This window comes from Varanus komodoensis, unplaced genomic scaffold (genome assembly GCF_004798865.1).
Source record: "Varanus komodoensis strain SLA01 unplaced genomic scaffold, ASM479886v1 scaffold9, whole genome shotgun sequence".
Lineage (NCBI taxonomy): Eukaryota > Metazoa > Chordata > Lepidosauria > Squamata > Varanidae > Varanus > Varanus komodoensis.
Window position 1 is genome coordinate 37,432,266 of NW_025336598.1, and position 25,511 is coordinate 37,457,776.

Consider the following 25,511-nt stretch of genomic DNA (forward strand, 5'->3'; position numbering starts at 1 on the left):
GACCATAAGGAAGGCTGAGTGCCGAAGAATTGAGGCCTTTGAATTGTGGTGCTGGAGGAGACTCCTGCGAGTCCCTTGGACCACAAGGCGATCAAACCGGTCAGTGCTAGAGGAGATCAACCCAGACTGCTCTTTAGAAGGCCAGATCCTGAAGATGAAACTCAAATACTTTGGCCACCTAATGAGAAGGAAGGACTCCCTGGAGAAGAGTCTAATGCTGGGAACAATAGATGGCAAAAGAAGGGGACAGCAGAGGATGAGGTGGCTGGATGGAGTCACTGAAGCAGTCGGCGTGAGCTTGAATGGACTCCGGGAGATGGTGGAAGACAGGAAGGCCTGGAGGAATGTTGTCCATGGGGTCGCGATGGGTCAGACATGACTTCGCGACTAACAACAACAACAGCTCTTCATACTGTACTGTACTTTCATATTTTTGTGGTTAAAAAAATACACATGGCTCAGAACAGAGTAATCTTATTTACATTGAACCTTATGGGGAAATTTGACTCAGTTCACGACCAATTTGGTTCATGACCAGAATTGTGGAACGAATTAAGTTTGTGAACTGAGGTACCATTGTACAATCTGCTTCCTTATGACCTTTCCACAAGTTAGTTCCACTGAAGATACCCTTTGCAACAATGCCTAAACTCCTACAAAGGATTGAAGAATATGGCGAGGTTACCGGGATGAAAATAAATAGAGAAAAGACGAAACCGTTAGTAAAAAACTTCACACAAGACCAGAGAAAAACTCTACAGGAACAAGTAGATTTGCAGACTGTTAAAGTATTTGGGAATTTATCTTACAGCTAAGTGTACTAATCTGAAATAAGACAATTATGATAAACTATGGAAGGAGATTAAGAGTGATTTGGAAAAATGGGCTAATTGGCAATTATCCTTTCTGGGAAGAATAGCACTAGCTAAAATGAATATATTACCAAAGCTTTTGTTTCTATTCCAAATGATTCCCATAAAAATTGATAGAAAATTTTTTGATGATTTAAATTTTCAAATTTCAAGATTTATATGGAAAAAGAAGAAACCAAGGATTAAACTAAAAATACTTCAGGAGGCTAAAGAGAATGGGGGCTCCGGTCTCCCTGATTGGATGTTGTATTATCAAGCTTCTGTTTTAACGTGGCTAAAAGAATGGATAACTTTAAGAAATAAGAGAATCTTGTATCTTGAAGGGCATGATTTGCACATGGGCTGGCACGCTTATATGTGGTATGAGAAGGCTAAGTTACATGGCTCTTTTTAAAGTCACTATATTAGAAAATCATTAATGTCAGTGTGGGAAAAGTTAAAGACAAAATTGTATAATAAATTACCAAGATGGTTTTCACTCATGGAAGCTTTTGTATATCCAAATGCATTGAATTTTGAAGGGATTCGAAGATATGATGACATTTTGGATAAGGATAGAGGATTGAAATTGAATCCAGAAACACAAGAACAGGGATCCAATATCTCTTGGTGGCACCAGGTGCAGATACAATCGAGATAAGCTAAGGACTATAAAGCGTGGGGCTTTTATAAGGATTTAACAGCATTTGATCAAGTGAAGCTTAAATCAGATGAGAAAATAATTAGAAGACTATATAGTTTCTTACTTGATAGGAGAATAGAAGACGAACAGGTTAAGGAAACCATGATAATGTGGGCACAAAACTTTGGATATAATATTGAATTAGAAAAATGGCAAAAGCTGTGGGCGAGAAATATTAAGGTAACATAAGCAACTTCATATAAAGAAAACTTGTATAAAATGTTTTATAGATGGTATCTGTCACCAAATAGATTAGCTAAGATGTTTCCAAATATGTCAAATGGATGCTGGAAATGTAAACATAAATTGGGTACTTTTTATCATATGTGGTGGACTTGTGATAATGTGAAAAAGTATTGGATTAAAATACATAAATAGCTTGAGGAAATGTTACAAAAACCTTTAGCTTTTAAACCTGAAGTCTTCTTATTAGGCACTATACCTGTGGACATTAGTATACAAGAAATGTATCTGATTTTACATGTAATTACTGCGGTGAGGATTGCATTTGCTCACACTGGAAAAGTGAAGAACTACCCACAGACGAACTGATTTTTAAAAAGATCTTGGACTGTGCAGAAATGGATAGATTGACTTTATCATTAAAGGAGAAAGAAGATACTGACTTCTATCAAACTTGGGACTCTTTCTATTATTGGCTAGAGAAACGGGACTTTGTATAGATTTAAATATGTTTTTAAGTTATCATAAATGGGAAAAAAATGTGGGGGCTGACCCAGCAGGCCCGATGTTTCTGATGATTGATGTTGTTTTTAGTTTTTCTTTGTTTTTAGGATTATAATTTCAAATAAAACTTATTATTAAAAAAGAAAGTTAGTTCCATTGAAGATAATGTGATTTAATTGCTACCAAAGATGATCTGATTTACTTCTGAGTAGACACGTGTTCCAATGAGTTTTTTCTGGGGCAAGAAGACTAACAAAGCCTTAGAAAGACAACACAATCTTTACTGTTGCAAAGGGGAGGGGAGGGGGCATTTACAAGTCAGAGAAGCTGTAGCGAGGGGCCAAGGGAGATGACGGGTCTCCAAATTGCTGCTGTTTTGCTACAGACCCCAAAGGATACTTCCTCTTACCCCGGAAGCAAGTGAGGAAGGGTTATAGGGCCTACAAGTCATACATTATTAAAGCTGCTACATTGCATCTCCAGGACAGTCCTGAAAATTTTAGAGATTCTCCTCTTTTAAGGACCCATATAGGACAATGCAATTATGATGAAGGAAATGTATGGAGTTGATGTGAAGATCGTTTTGCACACTCACACTGTAGCAATGATTTTGCTTCTGTTTGCAATCCTACAGCATATATCTGGTGAAAGTGATATATTTAAAACGTCATTATTTATTTATATATTTATTTATTTATTTATTTAAAACATTCCTATGTCGCCCACATCGCAACAAAGCCTCGGGGCGGCTCACAACAAAAACAAAAACATACAAAATCATACAAAAATTATACACTAAAAATATTAAAACCCGGTGCATCTCAGCTTAATTTTTTTAAAAAATCCTACATAATAAATTAACACTTAAAATAAGTTTTTTAAAAAAGGTCTTAGCCTGGTGCAGAAAAACAAATAACGACGGTGCCAGGCGGACCTCTCTGGGGAGCGCATTCCATAGATTGGGCGCCACCGCAGAGAAGGCCCTCCTCCGGGTACTCACCCTCCTAATTTCCTTCACGGAGGGTTCCCAGAGAAGGGCATCTGTTGCTGATCTCAAGGGGTGGGAGCGCATATATGGATGCAAGCGTTCCTTTAGATACCCAGGGCCCAAGCCGTTGAGGGCTTTATAGGTCATAACCAACACCTTGAATTGGGCCCGGACTTCAATCGGGAGCCAGTGGAGCTAACGGAGAACTGAGGTTATATGAGAACAACGCCCAGTCCCCGTCAGCAGCCTGGCAGCTCTATTCTGCACCAATTGAAGTATCCGGCCGTCTTCAAGGGTAGCCCCACGTAGAGCGCATTGCAGAAATCTAACTGGGAAGTTACCAACACGTGTGTTACTGTTGCCAGGCAATCATTCTCCAGGAAGGGACGCAGCTGATGGATCAGCTGAAACTGAAGGAAAGTGCTCCTCGCCACCGCCGTCACCTGGGCTTCTAAAGACAGCTCAGGGTCAAGGAGCACTCCTAAGCTGAGAACCCTGTCCCTCAGAGGGAGTGCAACCCCATTTAGGACAAGGTCCAAGTCCCCCATCCCGAGTCCTGAACCACCCACCAACAGGACCTCCGTCTTGTCTAGATTGAACTTCAGTTTATTGGCCCTCATCCAGCCCATTACCTCGGCCAAGCACCGGTTCAGCACAGCCACTGCCTCACCTGGATTGGTGGAAAACGAGAGGTAGAGCTGGGTATCATCAGTGTACTGATGATTCCGCAGCCCATACCTCCTGATGACCTCTCCCAGCGGTTTCAAATAGATGTTGAATAGCAAGGGGGACAAAATGGACCCCTGCAGAACTCCATGGCATAACTGCCATGGTGCAGAGCCGTAGTCCCCCAGCACCACCTTCTGAAATCGGCCGTTGAGATAGGAGCGGAACCACCACCACACGGTGCCTCCAACTCCCAATCCCGCTAGCCTATTCAGAAGGTTACCATGGTCGATGGTATCGAAAGCCGCTGAGAGGTCCAGGAGAACCAACAGGGACGCACTCCCCCTGTCTCTCTCCCTGCACAGGTCATCGTACAGGGCAACCAAGGCAGATTCAGTGCTGTACCCGGGTCTGAAGCCGGACTGAAATGGGTCCAGATAATCAGTTTCATCCAAGAATGCTTGGAGTTGTCCCGCCACCACCCGCTCTAGCACCTTGCCCAGGAACGGGATGTTGGCCACCAGTCTATAATTGGTGGCCATCTCTGGATCCAGGGATGCCTTCTTTAGGACTGGTCGGACTACCGCCTCTTTTAAAGAGGACGGTACCTGACTGTCTCTTAAAGAGGCGTTGACCACCTCCAGAATCCAGGTGCCAATCCCGTCCTTGGCTTTCTTAAGTAGCCAGGATGGGCATGGGTCTAGTAAGCAGGTGGTAAGGCGTACTTGTCCAAGCACCTTGTCCACATCATCAGGCCGCAACAACTGAAATTCATCCATTAATTGTGGACTCGACGGCGTCGTTGGCATCTCCTCAGTAGAATCTGGTTCAATAGTAGAGTCAAGCTCTTGATGAATCTGAGCAATTTGCTCCCTGAAATGCCTGGCAAAGTCATCACAGCGGGCCTTCGAGAGTGGTATAAGATCCTTCTTTGGGCCGGGATGTATCAGCCCTTGCACCACCCAAAAGAGCTCCACCGGATGGCATTGTGAGGAGGCAATGGAAGCAGAAAAGAATTTCTTCTTCGCCATCCTCACCGCCACAGCATAGGCCCAATAATGGGCTCTTAAGTGTGTTCGGTCAGATTCACCCCGTGATCTCCTCCACCTACGTTCTAGATGTCTCCCAACCTGCTTCATCGCCCGTAATTCAGGTGTATACCAAGGAGATGAACGGGCTCGGTCAGGTGGGAGAGGACGCTTGGGAGCGATCGTGTCGATAGCCCTGGTCATCTCCCCATTCCACAATTCAACCAGGGCATCAACAGGATCACCAGCCTTGTCAACCAGAAAATCCCCCAGAGCTTTCAGGAATCCATCAGGATCCATCCAGCTCCAGGGGCAGACCAATACAATCTGGTCCGCACCCCTACAGAGGGAAAGGCCACTCTCGAGCGCATACCTTATGAGGAAGTGATCTGACCATGCCAAGGGCATCAAGCTTAAATTCCTCACCCTCAGATCACCCTCTTCCTGCCCCATCAAGAAAACCAGGTCCAGAGTGTGTCCACGTTCATGGGTTGGGCCACTGATGTGTTGAGACAGCCCCATGGCCGCCATGGAGGCCATGAAGTCCTGAGCTGCCCCGGTTAGAACCGTCTCGGCATGGAAATGGAAGTCCCCCAGAACCAACATCCTGGGAGTCCTCAATACCAGGTTCGAGACGATCTCCATCAGCACAGGCAGGGAGTCTGTTGGGCAGAAGGGTGCACGGTACACCAACAGAATCCCCAATCTGTCTCGGTCGCCCAACACCAAGTGGAGGCAGTCCAGCCCCGGCCTCGAGAGGACAGGAAGCCCCACAAGGGAGATAGAAGCTCGATAAACCATAGCGACCCCCCTCCCCTCCCCTCCAGGCATGGTCGGTGCTGGACCAGGTACCCGGGCGGGCACAGTTGTGAGAGGGCGACATCCCCCCCCCTCACCCTCCCAGGTCTCTGTGATACAAGCCAGGTCGGCCCTCGTGTTGCCTTATTTTGGACCGACCTGGCATTAAGCAGCAGCACCGACAGGCTCAGGGGGCAGCTGACAAGTCTACCTGGAACCTGCCAGTTGGGGGAATAACCAGAAAGAGGGACAGGTGTTAACCATCTGTCCCTCCTTCTTCTATGCAGACCCATTAGACCCTCAACGCCATAACGTCCATTGCCCATCACCACCCCAATGGCGGCGCCCACGCGCTCCCCAGGCAACATCATAGTAAAGCAGGAGATGCACCAATTAAAAGCAACCTAAAACCGACAATTAAAATTACTAAAAACATCCTACTTAAAACCACTGCTAGCCCACAAACGAATGAAACCAAGGCCAACCACCAAAGCCCCCAGCCAGCATAGCCCCCTGCTCGGCCCCAGAATGGCCCCCAAACAGCGGCATCACTGCCCTTAGGCCGCTGGCCCCTGGATGCCGCCGGCGCTTTGGAGGCCGCAGGGCCCCTCCCCGTGCCCCACCCTGCTCCGGCACGTCTCTCACACACGCCCGGGGAAGCGGGCCGGAGCAGGGGCCTGGGCCGGTGGTCCTGGCCTCAGTGCGGCAGCAGCAGGCAGCGGCGGTGGCGGAGCAACGGCGGGGTCCGAGCGGCGTGGATGGAGGTGGGGCCGTCTGACGCACTGGTTCACTCCAGGGGCACATGTGTGAGAGAAGAAAACTCAGTAGATATTCAAAGTGAAGCAAGAGGAAGAATTCAAGAGAGACACTAAATTCTCCATCTGAGGCTTCCCTCCAAATGCTACCTCCAAAGGAGGTCTGAAAGAGGCAACCTGAAAGAGGGCCTTCTCAGTGCTGCCCCCCCCCCACCCCAATTCTAGTAAAGACTGCTTGCTGCAAGCATTGCCATCTTTTCGGTACCAAGTTAAGCCTGCTCTCTTCTCCCAGGCATTTAATGGTACCTGATGGGTCGTGTCAGATGTTTTAACAGATTTAGTTTCTACTGAAATTGTTTTCTTTCTTTAAACTATTTCACATTTTGTATTTTGCCGTTTTATGCTGTGTTTTATTATAGTTGTGTTTTTATTCTCATCTTTTTAATTGTTGTACCTCTATCTATGCATTGTTCTGGACCACAGAGAGAACTCTGGTCATTGGGTGGTATAGAAATGAAAATAATAGCAAGATGTTCTGGAGGTTTATTAAATGAAAATCTGTGTAGCAGCCCACTGAGCACACCTTAGCAGGGCTGGCCATAGACATTTGGCTGTCTGAGGAAGCAAGCAGCATTCCTGGGCCCACAGTCAGGGCGTGCAGCATCAAAGACCAGGTAAGGGCAGGACCCGGTGGGCAGCAGGCCCAGAGCACCCTCCCTCCACCCAGTCCCGGCACAGAAAGAGCCGCACCAGCCGCAGCTCAGAGGTCACCAGAGCGACTCCTTGAGTGGCAGAGAGTGAGTGGGATGGCAGAGACAGGCTCTGCCAGCATCGGCCTCCTCTGCCCCCACTGCAAGCCAAAGCACGCGGGCAGCCAGAATCTGTTCTCTTTGTGGGGAAGAGGACTTTCACCTCCATACTCCTTCCCCCCTCTGCAGGATGTCTGTCATCGTCTGAGTCCAGAAGGCCACAGACAGCCTCGCTGGATGGTGCCATGGATTCTTGTGGTACAGGCCGGAACTGCCCCCTCCCTGCCTGGGGGAGGAGGGGTAGCAAGTTGTTGCTCCTTCGTGCCAGCCAGACTGAGCTGCCTGAAGCAACTGTTCCCTCTGCCTAAGGGCAGGGCACCCAGCTGCAGTAGGTGAGCCGCTGCTGGCCCTGCATTTCTGCTCAGCGTGTGCTGCAGATGTGCTGGGCTGACTTACATCCTGATGGGGATTGACAGAGAACCAGGGAGAAGGGCCTTCCGCCACTCGATGGGGCTGCATCTGGCTCTTGGGGAGTGGTTCTGCCACTTGGACTCTCCCCCTGGATTTTTTTTGGCTCACTTCGCCTTGCTCTAATGGAGCCACCTTTTCCTGCTGCTGTGCTTATCCTGGATGTTCCCTTCTGTTTTGACTAATTGTCTCACTGCTACACTTCAGAGAATAAACACCCATAGGAAGTCCTCATTAAGTTCCAGCTTGCTTGGCAGGTGCACACTAGGCTGATATAGCAAGAAAGGGAGGGAGGGAGGGAGGGAGGGAGAGAGAGAGACAGACAGACAGACAGACAGAGCAAGTCAGAAGGGGCCTCCCAAGCCATCTAGTCTGGCTCCACTCATGGCATGCCTATCATGTGCAAGTCCAGCCTATCACCCTCACCAATGGTGTTCATGACAGACAGAGTTATTTTTTTATTATTATTATTATTATTTACATATATTTATAGGCCACCTATGATTCCCGAGGCCTTCCTAGGCAGCTTACAGTGTAAACATACCAACGGTAAAAACACATTAAAACCACTTAATACATAATAAATTAGACATCTATAAAAACAATTAAAAGGGCCACAGTATACAGGCTACATGTTACAAAATTTCCTAAAAAGAAATGTCTTTGCCTGGCGCCGAAAGGAAAATAGAGATGGCGCCAGGCTAATTTCCCTAGGGAGGGAGTGGCAAAGATGGGGAGCAGCAGCAGAAAAGGCCCTTCGCCTAGTTGCCACCCTTCTCATCTCCTTGAGGGGTGGTTCTCATAGAAGGGCCTCCTGAGCTGAGCTGAGCTGAGCTAAGGGGGCGGGGAGGTATATATGGTAATTTAGTCAATTACCTAAAACCGTTCCCTAATGCACTTTGCCTAAACTTCTTCACACCCAGCTGCATTTTTCAAAGGAGCAGCCTTCACTCTGTCAGTCCAAAAGGAAGAAGCATCGCACTTCTTTCCATCTACAGGTAGGCTACTATGAGACGGACAGGGCAGACAATGATGATGCCTTGATAGGTGACCTTTTTTTCAATACTGATCTTTGATATTTAAAGCCATTGGTAGGGGGAAAACCTAAGTGAAGGAACTGATCGTATATGATGTTCATACCTTTTTGCTCTAGAGGCTCAGGTTGCATCCATAGAAAAGTATCCTGTACAGTATTCAAGATTATCTCTCAACAGCCACGATCTCTGCACATGCCCACAGCGCTCACTCATCAGAACCTCTCCTCCAGTTCAAGCCCCAGCCTAACAGGATGACACTGATCATGCCCGGTGTTATTCTCCTTTTGGTCGCCACTGCAGATGTTTCACTGCTGGGCATTCAAAATTGCTCCAGGGCTGAGCTGGTGCATGGAAGGACTCTTAAGATGCCTGTGCAACGGTGATGTGATGGACTAAGAAGACCCTGCTCTGTGATCCACCACGTCAGTGTAAAGAAAGGAGTTATCTGAAAACTAGAAAAGAAAGAGGCTGCAATGTCATGATTCGATTCCTTGCATTTCCTGAAACCCTGAACTATGCAAACATTTGCTCTGTGGAGTAGCCATCTCATGGTTATCATTACATTTATGTTTTATTTGTATTAAGGTTTATTAAGTTCTTCTCCTTTCCATTTTATCCCTGTAACAAACCTGTGAGGTAGTTTAGGCTGAGAGTCTGTGATGGCCCAACATCAGTCAGTGAGTGTCATGGTTAGGTGAATTTCCATTTCATGAATTTCTACTTTCTATCCACCCCTGGTTTAAAGAAAACATAAAAGAGACAATGTTACCATGTCTAAGAACTCTGTATGTTCAGGATCCAGTTGCAATGTATGGCTGTGAAAGTTGGACCATAAGGAAGGCTGAGCGGCAAAGAATCGGGACCTTCAAATTGTGGGGCTGGAGGAGACTCCTGTGAGTCCCTTGGACCGCAAGGCGATCAAACCAGTCAGTCCTAGAGGAGATCAACCCTGACTGCTCTTTAGAAGGCCAGATCCTGAAGATGGAACTCAAATACTTTGGCCACCTAATGAGAAGGAAGGACTCCCTGGAGAAGAGCCTAATGCTGGGAACAATTGAGGGCAAAAGAAGAAGGGGACAGCAGAGGATGAGGTGGCTGGATGGAGTCACTGAAGCAGTTGGCGTGAGCTTAGGTGGACTCCGGGAGATGGTGGCGGACAGGAAGGCCTGGAGGAATGTTGTCCATGGGGTCACGATGGGTCGGACACAACTTCGCAACTAACACAACATAAATGTTCAGGATAAAGAAGAAGGGACTAATTTGAGTGATTGCAAGCTGAGAAATCCAAACAGAAATAGCAGGGAACAATACTTTCATTGCAACCAACTAAAAATCAAAACATGGAGAGCTAGTTTTGCATTTCACACAAGTTTTTTCTAGTCAAGCTACATGTTGCATACAATTGCATGTGATAAACTCTTGACTTTGTGAAAGAAACAAGATAAGAAAATATAACTGCAGGAGGCAACAGTTTTGAATGGACCAGGTGTTGGGAAGAAAATGCTTACGTTTCCACCCATCTCTCCCAACTTCTTCTCCCTGTTTTTGGCCCCTGGAAAGGTCCAGGTGCACATTTACAAGGATCTGGAACCCCACCAGATGAAATGCAGCTGAGAGAGTGCTCTCAAATGGAAAAAACAGCAGGTAGAAAGGACTTAAGCACTTCCACCTCTATGCTACTCCATCCAAAATTGCATCCTCCCAAAGTAAGTTTTCCTTTAAAATAGAGAGAGGCTTCTTTACATGTGTTTCCATATAACAGTTTACTTTCCAATTCAGTATTCAAATGAAATATAAGTGCAGAGTGCAAGAGAGAGGAGCTATTAGGAATGTAAGAAGAGCCCTGTTGGATCAGTCAGAAGATTTTCCTAGTTTAGCATTCTGTTTCCAGCAAACTGGAGGTGGCATATACCTCCAACAGTAGCATGACTAGTTGCCAACAGTAGCAAGGAGAGGAGAGGAGAGGAGAGAGAACTCTATAGTTTAACTACATTCCTGCTAGAAAAGATGATGGAAGCCCAATTTACACGATGTAATCTGCTATTGAAATGACAATTTAGGAAGCTTTATTTGTTAAATTTTCTATACAGGTTTAAAGAAAGGGTTTCCTATATAAAATTGTGGGAAACTACAATAATACCAATCATTAAAACAACAAAAGGATGATAAAAACAGTAACATCTCAATTAAGCTAAGTTACGGCGTCTCTGCCTATTGAAAGCCCAACCCATGGGACTACATTCTAATTAAGTTCTTTGCAGACTAATTGCCTGATGCAAAAGAGCCAAGCTTGCACCCACAATGGATGCCTTCCCTTTGAAAGTATAAAAACCAACTCCCAATTGCTCAGTCTCTGGCAAATTCACCCGTCCTTTTTGCAGAAGTCAGTAAGGTTTGTCCTCAGCATCCCTCTCTGGGAGCCCCCGCAAAAGGGAGGAAGGTGTGTGGCTGCTAAGGAAGGGGGGCTTTGGTGGCGACCCAGCTGTGGAATGAGCTTCCCGGGGAGGATCCCCGGCAGCTACATTGTACTGCTTGCCGTGTCAGGTGAAGACCTTCCTATTTCCCCAGGAACTATATTGTTGTTTTGAATCCTTTATTATACAGTAAATCCTTGCACTGCTGTGACAGTTTACTTTGGCTTTTCTTCTCTTTTACACTAATGTTCTCAATGTTTAAAAACTGTCAGTGTATTTTATGGTTTAAATTGTCAACCTTCCACAGAGCTTTGGCTATTAGGTGACAGAAAAGTGATAAATAGATGCAAGTAACGCTTGTGTGGTGTTGTGGTTAAGAGAGCCGGCCTGGGAGTCAGGGGTTCATGCTAGAGGACGAAAGGCAGGATGTACGTGTACAATAGCAATAATAATACAGCAATAACCATTATCGGGGTCAAAGACAAAGGGGGTGCAATACAAAATACCATAAATGCTATCAATAAGCATTTATGGTATGTAAGAGCTTAAGGTTCTTACTGACTGTAAGTAAACCCTAAGAGACAACGTCAACATTTCAGGATGGGGAGAAGCCAGAAGACCAGCAAACAGGTGGCGGTCAGGGGCGAGGAGGCCTGGGCAAGGATGTACAGTTGTCTGGGACCAGTGCAGGGCCATGTTGAGCCCACTGGCAGGTTAAGTTTAGCCCAAAGTCCTTGGTTAGTTGGCATTTTATTCCGTCAGTACAAGTTATTAAGGGCATGGGGAGCATATTCTTGACTGCCAAGAAGAGGGAAGGGAAGGAGAGGATGAGACTCTTTCTTTCTGCCTTTCTTATTTTCTGCCAACTTGTCCCAAGGACCCTCCAAGCAGATTACAAACAGTTAAAACATGCCTGAACAATAACAACAAAAACAAGCAGATTAAATTACAAAAACAATGCAATAAGAACAACACAATATTCTGTTGAAGGCAATTAATTTAACATTGTCAAGATAAAATCAATTATTAAAATGCCTAGAAAATAAGATTGATTTCACCCAGCACTGAAAAGATTGTAACGAGGGAACCAGGCAAACTGCTTTTGGGAGGCTGTTCCACTGGTAGGGGAATGTATTTCATCTAATGAAATGTCCCATTAGATGGGTAAAGTCAGAAGGAAGGTGAGCAAGGTTCTTCCATGTACCGAATTTGTGATCCATGAAGGTGAGTGGCACTTGCATTATGCACAGATAATGGCGCCGTTCTACATAGAATTTTTGTCCCGTTAGATTTCTAGACCTGTGGAGAATTGAAGTATTCAAGGGAAAGAAAGCAGTCTCTCCTTTTGCATAAAATATGTAGCCTTCACATGTCTTTCTTTCTCCCTCTACCTAGAGCAGATCTGCTCCTCAAGCCCGTCTCTTAAGCTCGGGTCATAAACTGCTCCTTGTGCCCAGTGCCTCCATTTAGTTTGCCAATCACTTTGTCTGATGATAGAATTGGTCTCTTAAGCAATCAGTGAAATAGTGGTGGCTTCATGTTCAATGTTGAGAACGTTCCCTATTAAATGTAACTTTTAAGAGCACATCAAAAAGGCCTGTGATTTTTTCCAGTGACGCCATGATAAATGTGAAGCGTTTTTAAATCCAAAAAGCAGCCATTTATAGCCTAAGAGCCAGTTTATTAGGCTCAGCAGGGCTACAAGACTATGACTAGTTTCATGGGAAGAAGCTCCATTGCTCTCAGCGGTGCTTCTCGCTGCCTGTGTTCAACTTGCAAAACACAAAAGCATCTGAAATACAACTGGAAATTTTTAATTAGGCATGCAAACAATCTTGCAAGAAGTATCATCATTTAAACTGCTAGGATCCTCTAAGAACCCATCAAAGAGAAGGAAAAAATGTCAGGCCTCTGCTTATATTCTTAATTCCTTGACTTTCTATATGCTAAACTCTTACAAATGCTAGTAAAACCTGAAAGCCTCATTATTTATAGGTTTTAATTGTGCAGCCAGGATGTTTCTGGGTTTTAACTGTATCTGTATTATATTTATTTATGTGAGCCGTCCCGAGGCTATATAGCAAGGGGACGGCATACAAAAACTTTAAATAAATAAAATAAAATAAAATATCATCTCACTGATTTACTAGAACAAGGAAGCTACATCAACCCCCTGATGCTTGGCAGATGATGGTACTGGGGTCGGGACAAACCAGGCCAGAATCTGTCCCGCCAAGCATTTGCAGACTTCCTCTTGTCCTTAGCTTAGTCTTCAAAAGCGAACTGAGAGGAAATCAAGGACTGCTCGCCACACCCCAGCTGCACAACCGCCTTGTTTCATAGCAGCAGCCACCCAGAAGGAGGCTGGAGCTGGCACAGCAGAAGGATGTTGCTTGCACAGCAGTTGGAGGTGCTGCTTCCCTGGCAAGACCCTCATGACCAAGCACGCCACAATCGGCCATTATTTGAGTAGCTGCCCCTTGTGCACAAGAGGGTTGCTGCTTGCACCGTGCATGGAGAACAACTCCTTGTGAGCCCCCTTGAACCTGGCACGTGCTCACCAGGAACCAGAGTGCAGGGAGCCAAGACCAGAGAATCCACCCCGGACAGGTTCCTCAAACATCCCTAGTGAGCATGATCAAAATAAGCTGGCTGGACACGTGACAAGGCAAATAAGTCCGCACTGGTTCCATGGTGTGCTGATTTTTTTCACTAACTTACCAGTCAGATAATCACGTGGTTCCCCGAGCAGCAGAATTTCCACTCCCTGCTCCATCCTTTCTACACATCTCGGCAGCCTCTGCAAGTGAAATCCCTGTTCTTGCTTATGGGCCTCAGGAACCTTCTCCTGAGTAATCTGCTATAGACCTGAAGTGGGTTTCCCTTTCCCCCTCCCAAGTTTACCTGTATATCTATGGTATTTTCCAGCCCTCACAGAAATTTTTATTAAAAGGAAAACAAAAGAATTCTGCAATATTTCCTATTTGCCCTCCATGTACTTTCACTCTGTCTCTCTGTTTCCAAATGTAAACAGAAGATGGACAAATGACTCAGCCAATGGGAATAATTGCTGGGGAGTTGAGGGCAGTAGAGATCAAAGGTTAGAAGCAGCAAATTTCACAACTGCTCTTGCCAGGGGACTTTATGGTGTTTCCAAACCAACAGTGGTACAATGGTGATCCCAGGTCTGGATGACCAGAGAAGTCATGGTGAAGCATGGAAACCTTAGAACAAACCATTGATTCTCTCTGTGGTTTCAGAAAACCAATCCTACCTTGCAGAAACTCCAGAACTGAGTCCAAGCCATACAGCAGACCCTCAAAGTTAAGGTTTTACCAACGCTTCTCAGGTCATGTGATCCCACCTACTTTGACATGGTCTCCAAACCTGGGCAGCATGGATTGTTTAGGAGAGAAACAACCTCAAATAGCCCTCTTTCTGGATTGTTCTTGTTTCCCTCTTGAACAAGCCATGTCACCCAGGCTTGGATGATGTGACAAGACACACCCAAGTGGGTAATTAGACTAATGGCGCCCACCACAGGATATGCGGTCAACTTGAGCAAGCCACTCAGTTTTATTTAAGCCATGGTGGCTTTTTTAATTGAGCAAACTGACCTACTGCCACTATTCCTGCACTGAAAAACACAAGTTCCTGAGCAGCACTCTCCTGAACTCCCTTCTTCCATGCCCCTGCATTTGGCCAAGCGGGAGGACGTGTGTGATGATGTTGGGATTGTTACTGACAGTGTTCCAAAACAGGAAAACAATTCCATTATTTATTTTGGCTCAAGAACATTTTTAGGGAGCTGATCTGAAACACACTTCTTTAGAGGAAAATGTGGATCAGAAAGCAGTTAGCTGTATTATGTTATTTGAACTTCTCCAAAATGTTTGGATACATTTTCAGTGGAATAAAATGCACCAAAATGGGTATTAAATGTCTGTTGGGTACAAAATAACATCAAACTCATAATATCAATTTCCTTGTGTGTTCACCTTTTTTAATTTCACAGATTGATTTGAAAATAGGACTGATGGCTGATGGATGAATGCTTGCCAATCCCATGAAAAACTCGCACAGATTGAAAATTACCTGGTCTGTACATATCTTTCTGGAGCAAATACATGGAACAGTTCCTTAGAAAATTGAGAGAGAGCTTTAACACAAAATCTGAAGCAAAGAAATCATGCTGGCATAATCTGTCAAGCAGGAGGATAATTGTTTACCACTGTCGTATTGTCAATGCTGCTATTTGGTTGATCTATCCTTCATGGTATGTACTGCACAGTTGAATCCTGTTCAGGATTTTTAGTTGTTCATATTGTGGAGCCCATCATAAATAGCAAAGTTGTTTACAGACTATGTGTATCTCTGTTTTGGTGAAGACAAAATTTCTGAAGAAACCTCAATCAACATTTTCTTAAGTCTAAGAAGTAAGAGTTCAGGGAGCAAGGATTTGAAAAGCACTGAAGTATATCAGTAAGCAGTCTTTAAAGAAAAACATTCAAACTAATCATGGTATATTGTTCTACAGGAATATCTCATACAGTGTTGGGGGGTTTTTGGTCACACACTCCTGAAAATGAACAATTAGGCATTGCTGACCTGATCCAAACTGCATATCTAACCATTAAAATGATCTTGCTACATTACAGTCCCATGATTATACTGGGCTTGTGACTAATTTCTTGATACCATTCTTCATTTGATAGAGTAAATCTCTGAAGCATCCATAATTTGCTACATCATATGATGACAATGCTGCATTGACCAGATCCAGTTGAAGAACAGGACCAAAACTTCCAAAAGAATCTTCACATTGCATGTATGATCTATAAGGACATATTATCTGGTGGAGTAAAATGACTTTCCACAAATATATCTGTTCTATTTTGAAAGACAAAATGCACCTCCTGGTGGCAAAAAGTGATAATGCTTAAACTCACAAAATGGGCAGTTGGACCCAGCAGTATTTCTCCAGCATGACTTTCCTTAACCACAAGCTTTCCAGATGTGCTGAGCTGCAGCTCACATCATCCCAAGCCATGACAATTAGCACAGTCAATCAATGTGAGTCAAGGTCAATAAAAATGCCTCCAAACTAATTAACAGGTAAACTTGGAAGATGCCAGCTACCCTGGTTACTAGTACTCTGGTAACCTAGCTAATGGATAAATGGAGCTGGTCTTCAGGAGGTTCTCAGCTCTCTCAGTTTCATGAGGACAATGCAGAAAATCTCTAGCATATTTTAAAGAAGTTCTTGGAGCAATTTCCTGTAATTGGCCTTTGGAGACATCTGATGCTCTAGTCACCCTGAAATTGCTTCCTGGAGTATAAGGTACATTAGTTTTTCAGAATGAGGTAAACATCCAGATATTTCATTTCATGGCACTGTGGGGAGTGAGAGATCTATGTGCCGCAATCCTAGGCATGTTTAGGAAGAAAATGTCCTACAGTCCCCAGCGTTCCCCAGCCCGCATGGCTGGCTGAGAACTGTTGGAAGGCATAGGACATGCCTGGGATTGTGCTGTAGGTCCAACTTCGTCTGCTGGAGGTAATTCCTACCCCAGAACTCTGGGCAAGGTTAAATAGAATACAGTCATGTCAGGTTGAGACTCCCCAGTCCTCAACTTGTGATTTTGTGTGCCATTACAAATATTAATGTTCCTTTTAAACACGGCTATTGTTTGTTGCACTTACATGCCAGTTTGTCTTTTAGAAACTCAGAGAGGATAGTTCCCTAACAAGGGAGATCATGAGTAGTGCCTGGAAGAACCTGGAATGTACTAGTTTTTCAGCCCTCAACCCCAACATCCCGAAAGAATGCAGGCAGGTGCATGGGGCACTATCTAGGATCAACTGAATGGGCTCCTGCTCAGACAGTGGGATTGCTACATTCCTCCTCTTCCCTTACAGCTGTCCCACCATAATCTTTTCCAGAGGTTCCCCACCCTTCCGGAGTAGATTTGGCAAACACTACAGGGAGAAGTGAAAGGCTGTTGCACCAGCTGTGTCCTTTCCATTAGCAGACAGAGACAATTAGATCCAACCTATAGAATACTACTAAGTCATTCACAATCCAGCCTTCAGAAGTCAAACTTTTAAAATGTAGTCAGTAATGTAATGCAATATTATATGACTCTCTCAGTGTGTGTTTTAATGTGGCACACTTCTCAAACAGCAAAGTGCCTTTACAGTCCCTCTGGGTGAAACTACAGGAAAATTTGCTATTAACCCTGTGTACTAATGGTTTTGGATTTTCCATTAAAAGGGATGAAATCTAATTCATTTAACGGTGATGCTCGGAAATTCCAGCACCAAGCAGAATGTATTCTGTGTCTGTATAATTCACAGCAGGAAAGGGGTGGGGAGTGAATCAATATGCCCCCTGCTTCATTTTCTGTTTTCTTATTGTTGTCATATTTTAATATAGGAGTATGTTGAGGAATCTTACCTGCTTGAGCAAGCATTGCATGCCTCTGTGGTATAATTGACTGGGTGTTGGATTTTGGATGATGAAAAGTGCTACAGAAATTACACATAATCAAAAGCTGCTTCCATTTCACTAAGGCAGTTTACTTAAACAGCAAGTTCTGGCACTTAACAAGTCATATTGATGAAAAACACACTTTTCCTAATATCTGGTTAGAATGATCTTGTATCTTTACATAACCACAGTTTTACAAGCAGTTTTCAAAGGCAATTTGGGGGTGGGGGGGCAATTTTCTTCTTTAAATGATAGGATGGTTATTCTAATCAGAAAAAGACAATTACATCATCAATTTAAATTTCAGTGCAGCAGGATTAGGTAATGAACTGGTTCTTGTTTATGTCTTTCATTATTCTTCCAATGCATACACTATCAGTCCATATACCAAAAAAAAAAAAAAAAATCTTATTCGTTCTTTCTGCTACATAAGGGACATCCATTTGCATGCATCTCTTGAATGACTGTTAGCTGATTGAAGTAACGATGACCCTTATACATGCTTTATAATGCCTGCAGGCTAAAAGGTTTCCACAGAAACCAATATCCATGTCTTGCGGTAGTTCACAAGATGTGCTTTTCACTTGTCCCATGATTGCCACTATGTCAACAATAATTTCTTTAATTACCTTGAAATACTAGTATATGCAACACTTAATAGAAAAATTAATATAGGGTTCTCAAGGAAGGACGAAAACAAATTGATTTCTTCTCTGCAAACTGCATGTGCAAGAATATCTTGGAAAAAGAACAGCCTTTGTAGCGACCTTGTAAAACATAGTGGGAAGCAGAGAGTTCTGAACAAGCCCACGTTGCTATATTTTCGAAACATGCTATTTCCAGGCACTTGCAAAACTGGTTGTGCTGTACCCCAGTTTGCTATAACCTGTATACCAAAATGCATTTCAAGTATCTAAATACCAGCAACACTTGGACCTCCTTGGCAATGTGTGATCAAGTCTGCTATGGACCGCCATCGCATCCTTGCCCTGTTGCTGCTGCTTCCTAGCACTACCTGCCCTTTCCAGGTAGACAATGACAGGAGTGGAAGACTAGCTCACCTGCTTGCAAACTCTCTCCAGGTGGTGAGAGGAATTCAAACCAAGGGAAGAGGAAATTGGGAATAGTCAGTTGGAAAAGGAATGGAAAGAGGGATCACTTGGGATGCGTTGACACCGTGCCTGAGGGATCCTCCCCCAAAGCACAAAACACAATTTCCACTAGTGTTTCTGAGGCTGCGTTCTCTTCTGGGGCCAAGGATGCAGTCATTCAGGCTTCTCCTGTGAGGAGGGGGACTTGGAATCATGGATTATGACAGTACCAGCATCCGCATTTTAACTCAGAAATATCAGCTCCTGCTGTATTGATGTAAGCCACTGTTTGTGAGGGGAGGGGAGAATGAAGCCTTTGTAGTGGACAGAATCTCTGTAGCAGTTACTCTGCAGCAGCAAATAGTGTTCACTGAAATGTGTTCACTTTAATGGAAAGGTGGCTATTTCTGCAATGTTTGCCATTGTTGTTAAACATTTTTATCTTTAATATAACCTTGTGGACTTCTTCTGGTCATGCTCGCATTCTCCTTCACTGGATGTATTTAATGGAGGCTAGAGATGGCCATCTCTCAGAAACACTGTAGTGCCATCGAAAATAACAGATGCTTCATAGACCGGGGGGGTGGGGGAGGTTTGGACTTGGTGGCCTTCAAAGACCTTCTAACTCTAAAATTCATTTTTTCCTCCTTGCTCATTCCTGGTCTTCCTCTCTAGTAAATCACAATCATGATTCTTTTCTTCATCACATTTTTATCCATAGAAACAAAGGCATTCTTGAAACAAGGGCTGGATATTTTATTCCCTTCACACCCTGTAATCTGCTGGGAGAACAATGTGGGAGTGACCAGACATGGGAAAGGCAATGACAGAGGGACACATCTGAAAAGCACCATGTAATCTCCTCCTCCTCCTCGCCACCGCTGGCTGATGAAGTTCCTTGGGCAGACCCACCATTGGCCTGATGCAGCAGGCTCTTCTATCCTTCACCTCCCCATCCAGCAGCCTGCTCTTCAGGATATCATTTGTTTTCAACAAAAGACAAGCCCCTCCTGGCTTCCACTCAGCCATGGGAGGAAAATGGTTGGTGATTATTTCTGTCTCTTTGGAGCTATTTCCATGCCAGCTGCCAACTTACTGTCTCACGCAATGCCTAAATGAGCATGCATGCCTGAAGCGCTTCCTCCACTCAGTCACTAACAAGGACCCTGTTGAATAACCAACCTGGCCATGGCGAATGCGTAGATTCAGCTCAGTGGTGCTCACCTAATGCTTGAAACTACAGGGGGGCAGGGCAGACAGAGAATGTCAATTAAGATGTCAGACCCAGAAAAGAATAAAAGAGAAAATTGGTTCAGCCAAGGGTCAGCAAACAGAAGGAAGGATGAATAGAATAAATGGGAATGACAAACAGAAAAGCCAGCTTCCTGCCATTCACTCTGACCGAGATTCGTGGTTGCGAAAATGGTAATGCCAGTGTTGTAAAAGCCGGTCACGTCGCAGCCCCCCTAACCCTACTATCTTTATTTATTTTTCTCTGACTCCATATGTGAATTAATTGCCTACAAAAAGACTAAAAGACTGACAGGCCTGCTGTAACAGGCCACAGTGTGGGCAGTTGCAGGAGACGGGGTCCTGGCAGTGCCTGTAATATTATTTCTTAGATTTTTGGAGTCCAAATGAACACATAGGCACGTTCTAAATGGGCACATTAAGAATTCAGAGCACATGTCATGTGTGCTCTTTCAGAATAGCTGCCAAAAGCAGTGGGGGCCAGCCATGGAGGGCATGGCCAGTCACCGCTGCTCAGAAGGCAATCTGGGGAGGCTAAAAGGACCCGAAGGACCTGACAGAGGTGGGCCTGAAGCTCCAAGGAGTAAAATCACTCTTTTGAACCCAAGTACAAGTGGAACTAGAGGGCATTACTTAGCTTGGCAGATAAAAATGCATCACTGTAAAAGATATTGAGAAATAATAAAATAAAAGTTAGGTGGACAGGGAGCTTGGCCAAGAGAGGTTCTCTGGACACACTGGTGTATTGCAGACTGCATTGGAGTTCCCAGGTAACAGCCAGAAAGGAAATTCCCATGCTGCGAAACTGCAGATGGATTGTAGACTTCCCATGTTCATTGACATGGAGGGATGGCTTTATGCCTTCATGCCCTTAGATGTATCAAACTACCTCTTCAGTTGAAAATTCATACATGCAATGGAGGTTTGTGTGGCATTCTATAGGAACTACCATCCTTACAAAGGAGTAGGGTGAAAAAATTGTATCGACTACACTACTACATCAAATCTGAGACTGAAAATGTTAGAGTCAGAACCAAAAAGTAGACATGCTTCATGAAGAATCCCTCGCTCCCATCTGCACCCCCCATTTCAGGCTTTTGTGGGAGGGGTGCTGAGAAACAATGGAAATGTTGGCCCTTTTTCTATGAGGGTAGAAAGCACTGCCCTCACTCAGAGTTGGTTTCACATCATTGCCATCTTGACAAATCTTACTTGCTAAGTGGTCAGGAAGCCTATTCAGAGTGAGGACAGTGCTTCCGGCTTTCACTCTAATTTGAATTTAGGACATCATAATGTAGACATTATGAATAAAACAAGGAAAGTTTCCTGAATGTCCATCTGATGCCCAATTTTTATAGGAAAAAATCAGCACAATTCAGTTATTGCATGAAGAATGTGGACAGATAGCTCTATCTCACGAATGTAAGGCTGATTCCCACTTTTCATTCTTTTCTATTAATCAGAAACTTTTTGACTTCCATAAATAATATTTAAACATAAGTGTTGCCCTTTTAGATCATGAAATTATGTATCTCCAAAAGTTCTCAAATCTTAAAAAAATGCGGCACACATTTCCCCTAGCGAATACAGTGTTTGTACTTCAAAGAAAAGAGTAATGTATACAGAAAAATAGCTAATAAAGAGACAAAAGTAAGAACCAGAATTTGTACTAATGTAACTCAAATTTCACCCCAAAAGGCTCATTTCTGTTAGTACATTAAATTAAGCATATTTTCCTCAGTTTCATCATTTGTTCTGCTTGTCCTCATCCTGGCAACAATGCAAAGCATGGGGCCCCAGTGCACAACTAGAAGAGAGTAGAGATACCACTAACCCTTCCAGGCATTGACCACAGACTATTTTGGCCTTCTAGGTTAGAATATTGCTTTTAAAAATAATATTTTTAAAATAAAGAACTACATTGTTAAGATATTGATTCCTTGGTCTTTTCTGCCCATCTCCTCATTCACAGAACAGATGAAGGAAGTCCTAAGGAGAACCATTTTGTAGGGGTTTCCACCTGATGGAAAGGAAAGAGGAAATATACCATGTACTCATTAATGCCCTCATATTCGCAGCTTCTTCGGAGGTAGAAGCAATAGTGCTATGCAAACAGCAGCCATGCGGGAAATTAAGCTTTTTCCGTAGCTGCTGCATGTGCTTACCAAAATTCTGCTTTCCATCTTCAATCCTCTGTGGGCACTAAATGGAAGCAACCTTTTTTCAAGACAATCACATTCTTGGGAGCAACATGTTGCATTACTAAAAACTTGTCAATGCTTTTATACAATAAATGTTCCAAGGAATATGCATTATCCATCAAAAGGGGAAAATGGATCCATGAAGCGTATATTCTGATTTTTTTTAAGTAAATAAATAAACATAACTCTCTGAGGCTGTGCAGGAGACCTTAGCAGAGAAACCAGTGTTGATTCTTGAGTTGTGGTTCCTTTCAGACAGCAAAGGGCTTTGCACATATCTATTAAGACTTTTTATTTCTGTTCCCAGCACCAGCACTCCCACTATCAACATTGCTCACACAATCATAAACTGCTTTTGAAGTTTCTTAAGATCAAAGTTTTCTTTTGCTTTGTTTAATTTATAACAGGATTATTGAACCACTTCAAGTCTGAGGGCCAAATTCCATCTCCGAGTTCTCAGGGGTTTCATGTCAGTAGTGATGCAGGGCTGCAGGCATGCAGGAGCAGAGCCAAAATATTTTAGCTTCAGGCTCTTACTGCCGATGACTGAGCCTTTGGAGAGACATTTCAACCTTGTAAAAAAGGGGGGAAATGGCACAAAACCCAAGAAACTGCAAAATGGTCTGCAGTTTGTGGAAAGGGGAAGGGATGGGGCTGTTGATAAACACCCAAGCGGACTGGGATTTGGCCCAAGATTCTAGATTTTGCCCAAGGACTGGAAGTTTTTCATTCCTGATCAGCAACATTCTCATACCATTTGTCAACACAATGTGCTGTTGTGCTTTGACAATAAAAGTTAGATAACCTAAAGCTGGTCAGGTTTTGTTTTGTTTTGTTTTAACCAATAAAACCAGAAGCAGCAATAGTGGAAAATACATTATAAGCCTGGGTTGATCTAATTTTTAAACTATATCTGGCACTGAAAAGACCGTAGCAATGTCTTGGGGTGGGAATTCCACAAGTGGGGTGCTGACTTCTGAAAAGTTTGCAGGGGAAAAGCAGCTTTGTAGGTGGAGTTGGTGGGAATAAAAACATCTCACTGATTATAAGTATGAAATCATATAATTTGCAGGGTTGCAGCTCATGTCTATGTGTGTCTCTTACTTATTTATAAATGTATGTGTCAGTACATAAAAATACTTAAAGTGTTGAAGAATTCAAAGCACAAAAATTAGCAAAAAAAAAAAAAAAAACTCCCCTAAAAATAAAAGCAGCAGAAGAGTCTCATTTAAAAGTCTTTGGCCACTTCCTATTTTTAAAAAGGCTTTCAAAAGATTCACTTGAAAGTGAATATAATTCTTGAGGTTGATGCATCATCCAACACCGTAAATCCAACACCTGAAGATTCCCTACTCCATGCCCTTCCAGATCTAAACTCACAAAGAAATGGCTTCAGTAGTTTTAAGAAATAGTTGAAACGATGATTCCCATCTTCATCATGGACTTGATTCAGGCCCAGGTGTGGTACCTGGAAGGTTGCAGAGCACACAGAAAATGCTCTGTTAATCTAAGGCAGCCCTTCCCAATCAGGTGCAATTCAGATATTTCAGACATCAACTGTCATCTTTCCTGTTTATTGGCCAATTTGACTGGGACTGATGGGAATGGAAGTCCAAGCATCTAGATGGTACTAAGCTGAGAAAGCTGCAATAAGCAATTCCATCAACCATTTTCCTCTCTACACGGGTCAAGTGTTCCCTTTTACAGAAGTCAGCCCTCAGTTTGAAGAGCTGCAAGAGGACTAACCTTTAGTTTAAGGTCTGTCCTATCCAGTTCTGGCTTAAACATAAAAAAACCCTAAGAGATGTTACCCATACAAAGTTAGTACCTGGACAGTAGGCAGGACAAGTACACTCCCAAGTCATCTGGCTGTAGATTTTGTCATGATGGTGAGATGGACTCTCCTGTATTTATTTATTTATTTTATTTTATTTTATTAAAACATTTTTATGCCGCCCCATTCGCCGAAGCCTCGGGGCGGCTTACAACAAAAAATTTAAAATAACATTTTAAAATATATACAATAAAATACAAATATACACTATAAAACAAGCCGCCCTGGCCAAATAAAATTCAATAATATTAACATTTAAAATACTGCTTAAATAAAAAGGTCTTCGCCTGGCGCCGAAAAACAAATAACGACGGCGCCAGGCGGACCTCTCTGGGGAGCGCATTCCATAACTTAGGCGCCACCGCTGAGAAAGCCCTCCTCCGAGTAACCACCCTCCTAACTTCTTCCATGGAGGGCTCCCGGAGAAGGGCCTCTCCCGCCGATCTCAGGGGGCGGCTGGGCATATAAGGATGTAAGCGCTCCTTCAGGTAACCAGGACCCAAGCCGTTTAGGGCTTTATAGGTCATAACCAACACCTTGAATTGGGCCCGGACTTCAATGGGAAGCCAGTGAAGCTGACGGAGAACTGGAGTCATGTGAACATAACGTCCAGTCCCCGTCAGCAGCCTGGCAGCTCTATTTTGGACCAATTGAAGTATCCGGACCGTCTTCAAGGGTAGCCCCACGTAGAGCGCGTTGCAGAAGTCCAAACGGGAAGTCACCAACGCATGTGTCACTGTCGCAAGGCAGTCATTCTCCAGATAGGGGCGCAGCTGATGAATTAGCCGAAGCTGGAGGAAAGCACTCCTCGCCACTGCTGTTACCTGAGCTTCCAGTGAAAGCTCTGGGTCGAGGAGCACTCCCAAGCTGCGGACCTTGTCCCTAAGAGGGAGTGCAACCCCATTCAGGACAAGGTTCAATTCACCCTCTCCGAAGCCCGATCCACCAACCAACAGGACCTCCGTCTTGTCTGGATTGAGCTTCAGTTTATTGGCCCTCATCCAGCCCATTACCTCGGCCAGGCACCGGTTCAGCACAGCCACTGCCTCACCTGGATTGGTGGAAAACGAGAGGTAGAGCTGGGTATCATCAGCGTACTGATGGTTCCGCAGCCCACACCTCCTGATGACCTCTCCCAGCGGTTTCATGTATATGTTGAACAGCAAAGGGGACAAAATGGACCCCTGCGGTACTCCATGGCATAGCTGCCATGGCGCAGAGCCATAGTCCCCCAGCACCACCTTCTGGAACCGGCCATTGAGATAGGAGCGGAACCACTGCAAAGCAGTGCCTCCAACCCCCAATCCCGCAAGCCTATCCAGAAGGATACCATGGTCGATGGTATCGAAAGCTGCTGAGAGGTCCAGCAGAACCAACAGGGACGCACTCCCCCTGTCCTTCTCCCTGCACAGGTCATCATACAGGGCGACCAAGGCAGATTCAGTACCGTACCCGGGTCTGAAGCCGGACTGCAATGGGTCCAGATAATCAGTTTCATCC